The sequence below is a fragment of the Adiantum capillus-veneris genome, chromosome 2, assembly GCF_014529385.1.
Source record: "Adiantum capillus-veneris isolate H3 chromosome 2, ASM1452938v2, whole genome shotgun sequence".
NCBI classification, from domain to species: domain Eukaryota; kingdom Viridiplantae; phylum Streptophyta; class Polypodiopsida; order Polypodiales; family Pteridaceae; genus Adiantum; species Adiantum capillus-veneris.
The window spans coordinates 154,029,516-154,047,754 of record NC_140932.1 but is presented as its reverse complement, the minus strand read 5'-3'; the positions used below and the strand labels follow the sequence as shown (position 1 = coordinate 154,047,754).

At 38.5% G+C, this 18,239-nt stretch overlaps 1 pseudogene; it reads right to left on the bottom strand.

Moving 5' to 3' along the window:
- Positions 1-11,512: 11,512 nt before the first annotated feature.
- Positions 11,513-14,337, bottom strand: LOC147463888 (uncharacterized; annotated as a pseudogene).
- Positions 14,338-18,239: the final 3,902 nt, after the last annotated feature.

Genomic DNA, 18,239 nt, shown 5'->3' with positions numbered 1-18,239 from the left:
CCCCCATGAATGATGAGTCTCTACTCTGTTATGTCTTGAAGATTCTACATAAGTTAGGATATTGTTTCTTATGCTAGTGGAGCCGCCCGGTTGTAGGGACAAATGGTTTGGTGGATGGGTACCCTAATCTTTTGGTGATATATTCACCCCGAATTATGAATAAGGAATGGGTGTTGTTTTTCACCCTTAGGTGGTCTTGAGACAAGAAGAGTACGGGTGATGGTTATTATGCTAAATGTTTTTGGTTGATCATACCCTCTCTTAAGTTTAAAGATGTTTGTTTGCTAAAAGACTATTTTTAATACTGGTTTCAAGACTTGTTTTAACAAATTACTGTGTTGGAATAATGAAAAAGAAACCATTATTTTAGATGTTGAAAGAAGGTGGAATAACAAAGAAATGTGGGAGTGTGGGGTGGTAAGTGGGGATCGACTAAGGTTGTCAATCATGGACGGGTGGACCTGATTAGTCAGGTAACTATCCATTCCCGCACACTAAACATTAGAAGACTTCTTCATTTGGAAGAGGAGTCCACCAACGATTGTGCCCTCACTCACTAGAGGAAAAAAAGCGTTGGTTGAGGATACCTTAGCCCATTTGCAAAATTAATAGGGTCAAAAAAGTTTTTGAATTTTTAAGTTTTTGTCATCTTCCACTTGCGAGACAACAGTAGGTCTTCTTTCTAGGGTTATAGTCCCAAGCCATTACCAATGGTAAAGGTCTATTCCCTGGATTTTCTTGCTTAGAGACTCTCAATTTCATTAGGCCTAGAGACATGTCAAGGACCCCATCTCGACCTTGGTGTCGGCGGGTTGGGGACCTCTCACTTGGTATCAGAGTGTGTGTTAATTAAGGTTTGGACCTAGAAGAAAGTTCAAGGTATTATGATTAAAAAAAGTGGGTTTTGACAAAAGAGATTAAAAATGTTTGTAATTGAAATGAGAGAGAGAAATAAAAATAGAGAATTGTCCCCATCTTTGCAGGAAGAATTACATCATGCCTTCTGCAAGTTTATGATCTTCAATATCATGTTTATGGGAGAATGCACATCATGTTTATGGGAGCATGTTTATGATATTCAATATCGTGTTTATGGGAGCATACGCATCTCGAAGGTACACAGTTCAAAAGAGTGTGTAATGAAGCTATTGGACTACATGTTTTTCCCACCCACTTGGGGGATTAGTTGAGGAGGGTCTAGTGAAGTCTTCCTCATTAATGTTGCTAGACCGCGCGGGACTAGACCATGCAACTCTCCACCCAACCGCTCCCTATATAGGCCCTACTTGCTAATTATAGAGATCCCCTTGACCGCATGTCTGTCCTGGCCCTTGGCCTGACATTACTCTCCCCTTGGAGAAGTGTTTTTGTCCTCAAAAACACAAGTGATAGTATCTTCGTAAGAACACTGGTGTTTTCTTGATTGGCTCCCATACATGGGTCAATTGTCCATATGACCGATACTTGGTGCAGTGAGGAGGTTCAATGAAAACAGTAGCAACATCTTGATTTTCAACATTGTTGTCCTTTTATCTAAAATGGTAACTCAATTTACAACTCACTTGAGTACTTTAAAGGAGTAACCACAACTAAGAGGTGTCTAAAGGCATAACCAATTTTTAGACTTTTTGAAGGTACTGGAAACATGCAATAAAACCTCTGCTCAACTTTCCATGAAAGTAGTATGTTGACATACTCATCAGCAGCAACCAAGTCCTTGACTTGATGTTGATTCTTTCCAGTAACCAGCCTCATCAAAACTGATGATCAAGGTTGATAACTTGAGAATAACAAGCAAAGACTAAAACTAGTCGTAACATACCTTTCATCATGTGAAGAAAACTCCAAACCACAAAGATAACCGATCCAGTTGTGTCACTTCTTGTTATCGTATGCACTTAACATATCCTTTAGTACTAAATAGAATGCTTGTAAGCTGCCCATCCAACACGGGATGAATAGCAGCAGCAAGAGTGAGGTGCTTTTCCCCAATCACTTACAGACAGTCTTCCATGACTGACCACAAACTATGACTCAACCATTGAGTATCCAGCAATATACTCGATATGGAATGGAGACAGCCAACTAGGTTGAAAGTGGATTGGAGTTTAGACGAGCCAATCACAAACACCCATACTAAGCCATTACCTTGTATGGCAGGGTGTAAACTCATACTAAGTCTGCAAGAGAGACTGCATTGGTAGTGCAAAAGGGTGCAAAAGGGTGCAAAAAGAATAAAGTCCATGAATTTGCATGTCGCTCCGAATAAATCAATGTTAAACACTAGGGCCCATAACACCTAATGTGCATGTATTTAACACAAACATATCCAAACCGCAATTCCATGATGAAAATTTCCACGATACATACATGAAAGTCTCGCAACAAAAGTTATATCATAACAGAATGTGACAACCCAATCACCTTAGATACCAGCCATGAGACACTCTCATCAATGTAGCATACTTGGCTATATGTAGAAACGACCCTCCATTAAGGTCGTTTCATAGCACTTGTAATCGTAAAAAGTCTGTTCTCAGTACCCGACAATTTTTGGCCACTAAAATTGTTCTTGATATGGTGTGCTTCAAATGGTCTAATGAACAGATGCGACCAGCACCTAAGGACTTTGTCACAACACATCATTAGGAATTGCATGCCAATGTCAGTCCCAGAGACTCATATTTTCCACATGTGGAATATGTCTCAAATAAGGATGTCAGGAAAAGTGACATACATCAAGTATGTGATGTACTTGTGTGTGGAGGTAACTGCAAACACTCCGCGACAACAATGAGAGGGGTCCTCATTATCATTTCTCCACATTGGCTAAACCGACCTCCTTGAGTTCCTAGACCATGTTGTATCCCATGTGACAACATGTGCCAAATCAAACCCGACAAGTGGGTTCATAACAGCATAATGTATATTGGACAATACGGCCCAAAATACTTTGTTTTGACATGCCCTTGGCATGGCTCTGGAACATTCAAGCGTATTTATACGACTTGAAAAAACCAAGCAACATTACACTAGAAACCCGGGGTGTTGCCTTCAGACTCCCTTGGTAAGACCCTTTGTAGAAATGGCTCAACTAGCAGGTAACGGTAACCAACATAGTCAACCGTGTATAGAATGATTGAACTCAACTTGAAAAGTTGAATTTATTTGCTACCGCGTGGTAGATTGCGGGATTTTTTCCTTGAAAGTATAACGGTAATAGATCAAATTGTGATCCTCAATGCCTATGGAGTGATTTAGTAGTCACTTGTTGGGTCTTACCCCAAAACTGTGCTTCCATAGACACTCGTAGTGCTATAGAGAGAGCAGGAGATCCACTCAAGTGAAATGCCTAGAACTTATGGACAGCCATGTTGTCTCAACTATTTGTTGCCTCTAGATCAGCAGATGTGAGTTTAAGATTTTCAAAAACTCAACTTGAGCATCACATTAAAAACATGTAGTGCAAAAATGACACCCAAAACATCCGTTATGGCAAGACTCTTGTTTGCCCATGAACGCCGATGGGTAATCCATTGGATAGGTCTGTTCAAACTAGAGGACAATCACCCAAAGAATGCCAACAGCTGCGTCTTACCCAAGATCTGGCAATGGCAAGGCTCTTAGCCAGCCTGTGTGTGGCTCATAGCCCTTATGGCAATTAGTGTTCAATTGACGAACCGATGAAGACTAATGTGAATGGCATCTTGGCCAAGTTCTAGCTAAGAGTTAGAGTACCTTGGCTCAAACTGACTCACAAGAAAAACATGTATCAAAGCTTCTTAGAAAGTTTTCCTTATTCTTTGAGAGAGAGAGAGAGAGAACAAGAGAGAAGAAGAGCATGCTGGGCTGAGGAACTTTCCTTAAATTTCTAGAGTGTGTGCCCAATCTATGTGCTCTTACACCTCTTATGCCTAACTTGTAGCTTATCCTATAAGCATGCAATAATCTACCTGTATAACGCTCTCATCAAGAGAGGTAACAGAAAACACAAGCCACAGCTTGACCCACTTACCATGTATGGGGTCGTGACTTTACAAAAATGACTTAAAAATGGCACTTTGCTTGTGAAAGAAGTCCTAGATTTAGGTTCCTTTTAATTTTGGTGTGTATTGACAGCACCCAAAAATCATGTTAAACAATCCCGAACTTATCTTGTCCTTGACAGAGTTGCCACAGCGCGTATACGCAATCGAGTAAAAACTCCATAGTGCATGTTGCATGACCATGCATGCTAGGTGGTTCATATTTTTGCCGATATATTGTGCTGAGTCTTGAGCCTTGCTCGTGCACATAAGAGCGTGTTGTATTCTTAACCATGGTCATATGTGACACATAGAATTGCATACAATCACATACATAAAGCTATAAAAACCTCAATAACATGAAATCTCAAACCTGATAATCATTGCTTGTCCTTAGTCGAGGTCAATCACGTCCTTCAAATTTGCATGCCGGCTCCAAGTGCCTTGCCGATGACCTTGCAAACGGCCTTTGGTGACCTTTCATGCCTTTGCATGCCTTGCATCCATGGTCCACTTGACGAGGCTCTCGCAGGACCATGCATGAAACGATATGTGTGTCACCTTTTCTTCTCTGTGAGGCTCGCCCGCCGTCTGGACCGACAGGCATGTCGTCCTTGATTAGCCCTTCTGGCAATGAGCTGTACATGCCTTGCCGCCTATGGCCTCTGTCAATACCCATAATGGGAAGAACTTCTTGATCCGCCCCCCTTGGGTGGCTTTGGTATGGCATTTTTGTCGAGCCGTGCTTGACTTGCCACCTACAGCTTCCGTCAATACCTGTATTGGGAAGGACCTTCCAATCCGCCCCTCTTGGGTGGCTCCTCAGGGCCACTACCCCACGAAGGGTAGGGCACCCCATGGGTTGGATGGGCCACTAGGGAGTGCCCACGTGGCGGCAAGAGCCCTAAAAAAAAAAAAAAAAATCTTCTATAGCAATGGCATGCCGATCTACGTAGGCAAGGAATGCGATCTTCTACGCCTGGGTGATCATCATGCAATCGAGCAACAGAAGAAAACTTTGATGCTCAGGCTAGTGCACATCCGTAGACCCTTGCCATGCAGGGTGTTGTGCAGGTCGAAGTCCGCCCTTCCTCCCCCACAAGCCCTTGTGCCCACGGTTTTACCTGTCGAGTTTGAGTATCCATACAAGCTTTCGAGCACGCCATAAAATCCACGATTTTTTCCTATGGTACCTTCATGAAATTCCATGCACAAATTTTTCCATGGCCACAAGAGAGATTGAGAGGCATGCCTTGCAAGAGAGATCTTCAAGAGAGAGCGATAATGAGAGGGAAAGAGAAGACCATGCTTCTTCCCCTCCTCCATGCCTCCTCCTCTCCTGAGCTCTGATACCAATGTTAGACCGTGGGGGATTGGACCATGCAACTCTCCACCCAACCGCTCCCTATATAGGCCCTGCCTACTAATTATAGAGATCCCCTTGGCCCGGCCCTTGGCCTGACAGATGCGAGAGAATTGGAAAGTTTTTCTTTAAATTTGAAGAGACTCAAATGGGCCAAAGAACTTCAGGTTATTAAAGTTTACTTTTTCATTGGAGCAAAGGATCAAATGAAACCTTGGCAATAGATGGTATTCTAATGTCTCAAAATTAATGGGTATTTGACCAAGTAACTACTATAGTCTACCCCGGAAAAATTTGGCCCATGGGTGTAGGTCCTAGATTTAGAGGGCCAAAAGACGACGTATTTTGTGATCTTATATCCAAACCACCCATGGTTCATAGGCTTCTTGTATAGGACTATTCATACCCTTGTACACATTAGTTTTTCTTATATCAACTCTTGTACATACCATGGTTCTTTTGGAATATTATATGTCATGCATATTTTGAATAAAGAATAGAGTGTTTATTGTTTGATCGGTGCAATTCAAATAAAGTGCAAAGTGTCTTGTTTAAGTAAATAGCAAGTTGAAATTATAAACAAAAATAGAGAGGTCTTTAATAGCACTAAGCTCCACTACTTAATCCTAGGATAATACTCACATAAATAGCCTCTACACCATTACACAAGAGAAAAAGTACTATTAAAGCAAGTACAACTCCCTACCTTCAAGGGAGAGGGACCCAACTTAGAGTAAAATGTTAAAACATGGTTAGATGCTATGAATGACTATTTCAAAGCTGTAGGAACTGCTTAGGAGAACCAAGCAATGTTAGGTATGTTCCGCCTCAACAGAGATGCCAAACTTTGGTGGAAGCAACACTGCAAAGATAATCCCACCAGTAGCCCATCTTGGGAGAAGATGAAGAAGGAAATCAAAGAATGCTACCTCTCTCCTACACATCATGCTATTAAGATAAATGAATTATTTGGTCTATGTATGTTAGGACTTTCACTAGAGGAGTACTACACCAAATTTGTGTATTTACAATGCTATGCTCCCTAGATGACCATGGAGCAGCAAATTGCCCATTTCTATCAAGGCCTCAATAAACCTTTGAGTACACGTCTCGAAGCTATGAGGCCTACATCAATTCAGGATGCCCTTCTTGCGACAAGCTTCTGGCAGCAAAAGGAACCAACCATACCAAAAGTTTTAATAACTATAACATGCATAGAGGAAGAGCTAGGGGAAATTTCAACCAAGGAAACCAATTTAGTACAGTAGCAACCTGGACCAACCTTTCCTTTATTTTAGATGTTATGGATGCAACCAAATGGCGCACTATAAACGTTGGTCCTCAAGAGTTAAACCCTAGAGCTATGGCCAGACCTAATCGTCAACCTCAAATCAACCAAGGTAACTTACAAAGAGGAGGTAGAAATAGAGGACATGCTACGGGAAGAAAAAGAGGATCCCAAGCTTATGGAGTAGTAGGAGAGCCCACCCCAATGAATGAGGAAGATGAAAGGGAAACACTCTTTGCCACAATCGACAACCCTAGAGTAAGTCAGCAATATGCGGTCATTCAAACTACTGCAAAATCGACAAGGTGAAAAGTTTGAGTTATCTATAGATTGTGGTAGTACCCATTGGGGGAGGTAAATTCAAGAGATCCTCTAGAAATACATCTAAAATTTTCTTAAGCCACCCTGGAAATTGGTTGGCTTCCCAATCTTCAACCTTGTTTAGTTTGACCATATAGATTTGTTGCCCTTTATGTAACCCTTTTATAAGTCTACTGGTCTTTAACTAAGTGAGCTCTTGGTTTCCCATTACTTCCTTGAACTAATACTTCCTTCCCTAATTCACTTTTAAAGGATAAAATACCCTCTGCACAATGGATGTGAGCTTGATTTTTTATTATCCAATCCATTCTCAAGATATCATCGTAGATTCCTATAGGTAGGGTGTGAAAATAGGATAAGGTGGGAATCCCTCCTAATTCAAATTCTACCTTCCCAACTGAATATTGCAAAAGAACTTAGTTTCCATTTGCTAGTTCTACTACCATCTTTTTAATTGGATATTGATTCAGCTTGAGTTTCCTTAAACATTATTTCCAAAAGGCCTTATAAGATGTCTTTACCTGAATCCATAGAACTTAAGGAACAACTTCTATAACTCATCAAGTAGGGCTTCATCCGACCAAGTATTTCTCCATGGGGGGCACTTTTTTTGTTCCAAAAAAGATAAGGATGGATCCCTATCCCTCTGCATAGATTACCGAGGCCTTAATCAGGTTTTAGTGAAGAACAAGTATCATATCCCTTGCATTGATGACTTATTGGATAGGTTACACGGGGTGGAAATGTTTACAAAGATTGACCTCGATCAGGATATCATCAACAAAGAAGTGGACATATACAAGACCACTTTCAACACTTGATATGGGCACTATGAATTCATAGTCATGCCCTTTGGTCTTACCAATGCTTTGGCAACTTTTAGTTGACTCATGCAAGATATATTTTGAGAATACTTGGATGATTTTGTACTAGTATTCTTTGATGATATATTGGTCTATTCTAAAGATGCAAAGGATCATGAGGAACATGTATGCAAAGTATTGAGTCTCCTTCGACAACATTAGCTATATGCCAAGATTAGAAAATGTGTCTTCTCTACTCCCAAAGTCAGCTATCTTGGATTTATCATATCTTCTAGAGGGATCTTAGTGGACCCTGCAAAGATTAAGGACATAATAGAATGGCCACAACCCAAAACTATCAGCAAAATTTGAGGTTTCTTAGGTATTACAGGATGGTACATAATATTCGTCAAGGATTATGCACTTCTTGATGCACCCTTGACTCAACTACTCAAGAAATCATCAAGGCAAAGATAACAAGAATATTGTTTCCAACAATTAAAACAATAGCTCACCTCTGCTCTTGTACTCAAGCTACCTGATTTCACTCAATATTTTGACGTAGTAATAGATGCAAGTGGATTATTCGTAGGAGGAGTCTTAACTCAGGATGGTCAACCAATCACCTACACTTCTCAAAAATTAAGGATTCATGATTTGAATCATCCAACTCACGATCTTGAGCTTTTGGATGTTATCCACACTCTCATGTTGTGGAGACGTTATCTTTTGGGACAACAGTTTCAGCTAATCACTGATCACCAAAGTCTAAAATGGATCTTCTCCCAACCAACCCTCAACATGATACAAAGACATTCAATAGAGCATTTATACGAATATGACTTTCAAATAAAGTACAAACCAGGTAAGGAAAACGTGGTTGTTGATTCTCTCAGTAGGAAAGCCTTCCTTGGGGTCATCTCCATGGCTAACAATTTAATATTGGATAAGGTGAGGGAATGTTCACAGGAAGATAAAGCCTATCTTGAAATTTGACAAATCCTCCATCAAGAGGTCGGAACAATAAAAGGAAAATCATTAGTTAAGGGCCATCCTATAGAGGATGGCCTTCTTTACTATAATCATCGGCTTTACATTTCTAAGGATGCCTCTCTAAAGCAGTTAGTCCTTCATGAAGGACATGACACCCCAGTAGCAGGACATGTTGGATATGCAAAAACCCTCAATGCCTTAAGAATAAGCTATTTTTGGACCGGAATGAAAGGTGATGTACTTTGTTACATTAGACAATGTCTTTCCTATATCAAAGAAATAAGGCTGAATGGGTAATGATGCTAGCAAAGTTGCAACTTTTAGACATACCTCAAATGAAGTGGGAGTTCATTAGCATGGATTTCGTTTACTGCTCTTCCCATAGTTCAGGGAGGTTATGATTCCCTGATAGTAGTTGTGTATATGTTCACTAAAGTATTCCACTTGACACAAGGGAAGACCACTTACATAGTATCAGATATAAGCCATCTCTTTGTTAAAGAGATCTTAAGCTTCATGGGCTTCCAAAAGAATTATTATTAACCGAGATGCAAAGTTTTAATCCAAGTTTTGGAAGGGCTCTATTTGAAGCTTGAGGAACACAACTATGCTTTAGTTCAACATATCACCCTCAAACAGATGGACAAACAAGAACCAGTAAATCAAGTGATTGAAGATATCCTTTGAGCTTATTGCAGTAGAGAACCTTGCAAATGGATTCAATTTCTTCCCTTGGTAGTGTGTGCTTATAACTCCTCTTTTCATAAAAGCATTGGGATGTCACCTTTCAATGCTCTCTATATATCACCCTTGAATTTTTTAGATCCCACTATAAGGGTAGAGGCCTCAAAGAGAATGTTAGAAGAGATGGAAGCACAGACCAAGCCCATTTGACAAGATATTCAAACTGATAAGGACCGTCAACAGCACTATAACCAAAAGTGATCCAATCGAATCTTCAAACAGGGAGATAAAGTATTTCAAAAAGCTCAGTCCCAGGTATTGTGGTCCCTACGAGGTAATCAAGGTACTCAGCGATCATACACATCCCTACGACAATTTAGTAGACAAATATTGACAGTTTTAATTGAACTCAAAAGAGATCAAAAAAGTAGTGCCGCGGTTACCTAAGGGTGAGAAGAAGTAGCCAACTATTTCCATAACAGTCATACATCGACTTAGTATAGTCAAGAACATGCATGAGTTATATATTGTTAAACTGCTATATTGGTAATGGTATATTGGTATTGCTATACTGCAATACTGATATATGTGTACTGGCATACTGGTATATTGATAGTGGTCTAAGATTTTAGTGCTAGTACTGGTACTGATACACCAAAGAATCCTTTCAAATTACAAAGGACACTAGAAACTATATCAATGAAAAGGTGGTATAATTCCCATTCAAAGTACAGAACAGTCTATATTCACAAGTATTAAAATCAAGAGCCAAAACATATCAAGGTTCACGATGTATTCCATGTCAGTCTTCTAAAGCTTTACATTCCAAATCCCAATCATGTCTTGGATGATGAACACATTGTAATGCAACAGCAAGGTGTGCTTGAACTTCAACTAGATTGTATCCTTGAAACCAGAGAAAGAAACCTTATAAATAGAGTAATACGAGATTATCTGGTAAAGTGGAAAGATTATTCTAAAAAGGATGCCACTTGGGAGGATGAAACCTCTCTTCTCAAAGGCTTTCCCAATTTTGATTGAGATGAGGACATCTCAAATTCTTAAGTTGGGGTGATTGTAAGATTTCTAACTGTTGGAAACGAAGAGAGAGTGTACAAAGCTTGATAGATTTGACTCTTAAAAGTCAGTGAGAACTTGTCCGATCATAGCAAATATTAGTATTTTTGAAATCTTAAGCACGACAAACCTATTGCTAGAAATTTTTGGGGATTTATTTTTTGCGAGCTTCATGTTTTTTGCTTTTGCAATTAGTACTTTTTTTTCATTGTTTTGCAATGCAACATGGCCTAAATGAGCTTTTCTAAGACAAAATGTACACACAGCTATTGGCTAAAGTAAAATTTAAAACCAAAGTTTGAAGTACAAATAACAACAAAAAATTTCTAGAGTTTTCTTCATTTTAGCTTTTAAAAATTCATGAGGTACCTCTCCACCTTCATCACAAAGGCCTTTGCAAGAGATTAAGGATGTTCACACACAAAAAAGACTAACAAAAAAACCTTCATACAAGTTTATACTACTTTTTTGTTCATTTGCAGTGTAGCATGGCCTAAATGAGCTTGTCGAAGACAAATTTTGCACATAAACTATAGTCCAAAATTAAACAATATGAATCCAAAACCAAATTTTTCAAATACAAATAAACAAAAAAAATTGCAAGAGTTTCCTTCATTTTAGCCTAAGAATTCCAAAAAGTACCTCTCCACCTTTATCACAAAGGCCTTTGCAAGAGATTACGGACGTTCAAAACAATGAAAAGACTAACAAAAAATCCTTCAAATAAAACCTTTGTTAGCTACCACCTAGAGAAACGTATGCTCTTTAAAAAGGAATTGAAAGTATCACAGGTAGTCTCACAAGGTGATCTTAATTCTTTCTCAAACCAACATAGAGACATTCCAAACATAGTGACATCAATAATGTAGTCACACATTGTTACCACCCAAAAAGAAATGTAAAAGAAGTACATAATCCGTAGATCATAGTAGTAACAAAATCAAATGTATGGATCTTCTCACAACAATCTCCTCCCTCTTAACTTGGCACGGGGTCCACACACTATGGGAGAAAGACATTGCTCATAGAGTACATCATCTAGCTCTAAACACATGCAATGTCTCAGGTCTTCTGCACCCAAACCACCACACCCTGCAAACACATCCAAGACATAGTCGCAACGCTCTGTGAATGTTACCAGCAACCACCTGACCATGTCACCAACATAGAAATAAACACCATTACTCTTGCAAGTGGTGGAAACATTGTGTCAAAATTAATTAATACAAGGACCATTCAAATAACCATCATACAAGATAAGTGACTTACCAAAAAAATACACTACTTCTCTCTTCACCACCTCTAACAATTTCACCATCAACTTCTGTTGGAAAAACACAATCATCTAATACATAGCTACGGTATGCTGGAAACAACCTCTCTGAAATCTTCTCCCCACTCTCTCTATTGTAGCTCGGCACAGCTTGACCAACACAATGCAAAAGACACATTATAAGATCAAGCACCTTTTTGAATACACAAATTGTGAATATGATATTATCATATTAAAGAAGCTTACCATACAATATATGAAAACAAGATATACTAAAACATCAATGATCTTACTGCTTCTCTAGTGACGGGATGTCGATATGCCTTGGAGTCACACACAAGTGTCCAAGTACAATGAATCACAAGCCCCACTCTTGATGCATCCACAAGGAACTCCCCTATGTGCTCAGCTAAGCACATGCTGACCAAGAAGCCCTCGTCGGCCAAATACTCGCAAGCAAGATCCATGCAACCCCTTACCAAACCCAACGAGAAAGTATCCCACTTGGGAATAGTCATGCCCTCTAAAAAATCAAAATTTCAAAAGGACAAGTTACTTTCTTGTTACCCTTTAAAATAATAATATTTTACTTACCCCAAGGGATAGGACCAAGGGGTCCACCAATGAACCCGTAGGAAAATCTACAAATATCAATCGAGCTACCTCTCGACATGGCGCTCCATCTTTGCTATAAAGATGCGTCTTTTGAGTGGAAAAAAACTTGTTGATCCTATTTAGAAAACATTTCATAGTCATATATTGAAAAACATACTAAATTTAATGTTTCATGGATGTTGCATTTACTTAATTAGAGCAAATCTATCAATTTGGGTCACATCAACAAGTAGAGCATCAACGAAAGTCTGGTATTGGAATCTTGCAACCATTATTTACAGTGGTAACTTTCTAACAATCTTTACATGCAAGTAACTTTAAATTCAGATTCATTTGAGACAACTTACCAACAGAACGTGTCATAGGTCGTCTCTCCCAACTCTCTCGACCTAGAGAGGACTCTGCAAACAAAGGAGGTAGTAGGCGCTAAAGAGACCTCAACCGCATTCATCCACTTTGGATCACTTGAGGTGCTAGGAGGTTCCATAAGCCCTTTACCTTTCTTGTCCGGAATGCCAACAAAAAGAGAAGAAGTAGCTCCAGTGTAGTCCTCACATTGGACTGTGTACCTTGGATAGCTTTTGTGGCATTCTTACTAGCTTAAATCTCGGCACTTCCTTCGCTTACTTGATGCTCCATAGAAGAGAGTGTAGTAAGTGTGTCCAATTCTTTATTACTATGGGTCTCTTGCTTGAATCCTACAAGCATCATTGTTTCTATCATCATATGCATGGCTTCAAAGTACACACATACATTCATAAATTAATCTTTCACATTATTTCAAGAACGTACTATCATGAAGATCCTTCTCTTGCTTTGGGATTACGCCAATCGGATAATCTAGCCACCAAGGACATAATCGTGCTTCCCATGGTGTCATATTTTTCTCAATCAGGGAGGGAGAATACATAGTACTCTCGTCATCGACATCAACCCACTCTCTTGTCAATTCTGAAATCTCACCCAGTCTTTTCTCTTCAACACATTGCAAAATCCATCTGCAACAATTGTCAAAGAACAAAGGAAACTAGAAGTATTGAGAGAAGAAAAGTAGAAAGTAGCCATAAATTTTTCAGCAAAGTCTCCTTTGTTTTAGAGAACATTTTTCAAAAAATAACCATTAAAGCCACCCTATCTTAGGCTTCCACGTGGAATTTAAGGCAAAGCAATATTAAAGAAAATCAAGCCACCAATTTTTTTTTTCTCCTTTATTTTGGTAATTCCATGACACAAAATAAACAAACATCCATTTTTAAGCTTCTATGAGGAGTTTAATGTATAGAATGAAGTACTTCTCATGCATGCATATCACAATACAATAATCACCATCAATAGAGAAGTAATCTTAGAGTCAAACCTATACACTAGCCGTTTTGTTGAAAACACAAGCTCAGGCCTCTTCTCTGCAACATCCGAAGACTTCACCCCATCCATAAGATATGCAAAAGCCTGCATGTAATTATCTCACAATTAAGAGACATGTAAACATATTCATAAATTCTAACTTACATTTCACTTTATATATACCTGCACAACATGATTCTTCAAGCTTATCTTGAAGAATTCATCAAATGAATCCGGTAATTGTGGCCCTTCAACTTGTATCTTTTGGATTAAAAGAGAGGCCTCAGAGTGCATATGAGCCCAATATGTTTCTTTCTTCATGTAAGTCCGAAATGCCTTATAATCTTGAAATTGAGGACATAGGGGGTCTTTGGACTTTGTGAGACTTATGAGGTGCAGTAATATATTCTTCCTACAATACGTACAAACTTAAACTTAAAGAAAACATTGAACAAAATCAAATATAGACAAAAAATGCATCCAAAATACCTTTCAGGAGAGATTTTAGAACTTGTAAGGCAATACAACTTGTCTCTTGTAATTTTACACATGCTTGTATCCTCCCACTTTATGCCAATCAACACTTTGAAGAAATCCTCTCCATTATGGGGATTTGCAATGCATAGATACTTGTAGCCTCTGTCTTTGAGCCACTCCTCCTCCACTCTAGAAGCTTTATCTAAATGTTTCTTCCTCTCGGCCTCATCTAAACCAAATGCTTCGATCTTTGCCTTTTCTTTAGAGAGGAATGCTTGAAATTCATCTTTACATCATAAACTAATTATGTAACCATCAAGCAATACACAAAACAAAAGAGAGTAGTCACTTCCAAACAAGTTGTGAAATCAATCCACAAGGAGAGTTATACCAAGGAGGAACACCATGATAATATTGGGCCTCTACACTCATCTCAACTTCTGCCCACTTCCTCATTTTAGGCGTCAATCTATCTAGAATAGATTCTTTGTTCGCAACACCAAACTTTTGAAACATGTACACCTCATGAGCAATGTTTGGAGTCACATGAGCTCTAGAAATCCTATTTACAACAAGAAATTATGTGAAGTGAATAGTTAAGCATAACCTTTCCTTCTCATGGAGTTAAGCGATGATAAGTGACTTACGCATTGGTTGTGTCTAGGGCAAGTAGAAGCTCTGCCTCCTTTGCCTTTGGTACTTGTATAAATTGACACCTCACCCTCACATGGTATTTCGCATTATGGGAGTACTCTGTGTATCAAAACAACAACTATAAGATTCATATAGAAGCATCATTCACAACAAGGAAATTAGAAAATGTAAGAAAATGACATACTTTCTTTGATACGTCTCCACCATGTCTTCAACCTATGGTTACCATCCCAAACCAAAAATTTCTTACCCCTTAGGTCATGCCACTCTTTTCCAAGAGCTCTCTCAAACTCATCATTCTTTTGACACCATACAGGTCCCCACTCTTCAAGGTTTCTTGTTGTCACTGCCATTATCTCTCCTCTAGCACCCTCCATGGAAACAAGAAAATGACCCATAGTTTCAAGATAAGCAGATGAGTCAAAAGAAGGTATCAGCCATTGTGCATCATCGGTGGCAAATCTAACTGCTTCATGAGCCACCAATCTATATAGAGGAATAGGAGGAGGCGTAGTCCTTTTCTTCACATAAAACTGGCTCAACACACCATTCATCAAGCCAAGAGAAACTTGTTTGCACAAAAGTCTTGAATGTTTCTTCTCCTTACCATCATTCTCTCTCCCTTGATCACCTTTCATTACTCACCTCTTCATTTTCATCAAGACCTTCTTCATCCAAATTAGCCTCTACAAAAAGAAACAAAAAAAACCAAAATTGTAAAAAGAACAAAAGTAAAAGTAGCCAATGCTATAAACCATGGCAATGGGTTATACATACCTTCTATATGATTAGAATCCTCGTCCACTTCAGCTTCATCATTAATGAAAACACATTTTTTGTCACGTATGGGTTTTTTCTTTTTAGAGGTAGTGTCTAAAGGACGTACACGTGATGATGCTTCTTGTTCTATCATTCTTTTAGAAGTACATCATGAATGCAACTTCATGTTCACTTGACGGCTATTATGTTGAGAGGCATGGATCTTTCTTTTTGTGTTCTTTCTCTTGGGCGCCATTAAATACACTATAAAAATCATACAATAAAAATACTCAAAAGTTAGAGGTTTGTCAAGACCAAAAAAATATTTCAAGTAGAAAAAATGGACAAAGTCTAATCTATTTCTACACAAAAATGAAATTGAAAGCTTAGTGTATAGTAAGTATTTGAGCTCTCATATCATCCGCTTGCAAGCGGATGATCAGAGAGCTTAAAAACTCTTATGTTTTACCTAATTTTAATACAACAGTTTAAAATAGCCACCCAAACTAATCACTATTTCAAGTACTTAGTGTATAGTAGGTGTTTGAGCTCTCTAATCATCCTCTTGCAAGCGGATGATTGGAGAGCTTATCAAGTCCAATGTTTTCTATAATTGTGATCCAATAAGTAAATTCAAAGTAATAAAAATATTCAAAACTTAAAGATCTAACCATTATATCAAGGCATTATTTTTCATAAGTAATAAAAATTTTCAAAAATTAAAGATTTATCAAAAGTAAAAAATTATTCTAAGTATAAAAAACAAAAAATGACAAAATCTCCTTTGTTTTTTCATAAAATTTCAAAAAACAATTCTCCACATCATTATTAAGGCCTCCACAGGAGATTAAGGACATTCAAATATTTACAATTATAGGCAACAATACATTTCTCTAATCACCATTGCTCAAACACTACTATGGTTTTTGTAATTGTAATGCAATATTTGAAAACTATACCAAAACTAACTTCTTTCTCAAGTAACAGTACACTTCCAATCACAATTTCAAGGCACTATTTTCTATAAGTACCTAAGCCGTAGTAGGTGTTTGAGCTCTCTAATCATCCGCTTGCAAGCGGATGATTGGAGAGCTTAACAAGTCCCATGTTTTAAATAATTTTGACTCAATAACTACATTCAAAGTAATCAAATATTCAAAACTTAAAGATTTATCAAAAGCAACAAATTATTCTAAGTATAAAAAACAAAAAAATGGACAGGGTCTCCTTTGTTTTTTCATAAAATTTCAAAATTCTCCACCTTTACTATAAAGGCCTCCACGGGAGATTAGGACAAAATTGTACCAAAAATAACCTTTATCTTAAGTAACCTCTTTCCTATGATTATACTTCAAACTAACCTCTTTCCTATAAGTAGTTAAACCGTAGTAGGTGTTTGAACTCTTTAATCATCCGCTTGCAAGCGGATGATAAGTGAGCTCAACAAATCCTTTTTTTAATGTAATTTTGATGCAATATTTTAAAATAGACATTAAACTAACCTCTTTCTCAAAGATAAATCACAATTTCCTATTAGTACTTAAACTGTAGTAGGGGTTTGAGCTCTCTAATCATCCGCTTGCAAGCGGATGATTGGAGAGCTTAACAAGCCCTATGTTTTTTGTAATTTTGACTCAATAGCTAAAAATTAGCAACAAAATTAATCTATTTTTGAAGATGCAATTAAATACACTATAGAGCTTTATCAAAATCAAAAATATTCTTTAAAGCACCAAATCAATTGTTTATGTATTTCAATGTAGATATAGAAGCTCTTATGTGAATTAAAATAATTTTTGTGAAAAATTTCTAAAAATAGTAAGTTTTTGGTCACCCGAACTGTCCAGTCTCGACCGTCTCGAAAATTTGCACCCGTACCCCGAATTTGAAAAAAATACATTTTCGGACCCCGGGGGGGCTGCTAAATATGGCAGGTACTCAGACCCGTACGTCTTAGTTAGAGCTTAGTATAGCAATTTACGGCATCAAAATCCAACTCGTATGGCCCGTTTTAGCCTAAAACCAAATTTTCACAAAATTGTCCGGGAAGCACCGAGGGCCCGAGGCTGTGTGGGAACAGGTCCCAGCCCACTCCAGAACTGCTTTAGCAGCTAGGGGGCGCCCTCTTGCTTTGTGGGAGTCTTGGGGAAGCTGCCAAACCTGCAACTCAGTTTGAGAGTCAGTTTACTGAGCCAACTGGACACTTGGTGGGTAGGCAACTGGACTTGCCATGCAAGGACTGAGTGCTCATCCAGATGCATTTAGCAACACAAATCGATTTTCAGCCTGTAGGAGCCTATTTAAAGACCTACACACACACACACACAGACGGATATGCTCACACACACACACAGTGCATACTCACACACCTACACACTGGGAAGGTGCTACCGGCACACACACAGCTTTTGAAGGAGAAGCAAGGAGGGAGGTGCTGCCGAATTTCCCATCTCGAGGATTCATTGCATCAGAAATTTAAGAGGATTCTCAGCCCTAATCACGGTAATTATGGTTTAATTACTGCTCTTCTTAATCTCATCATTACCCACTCATAATTCTTGTC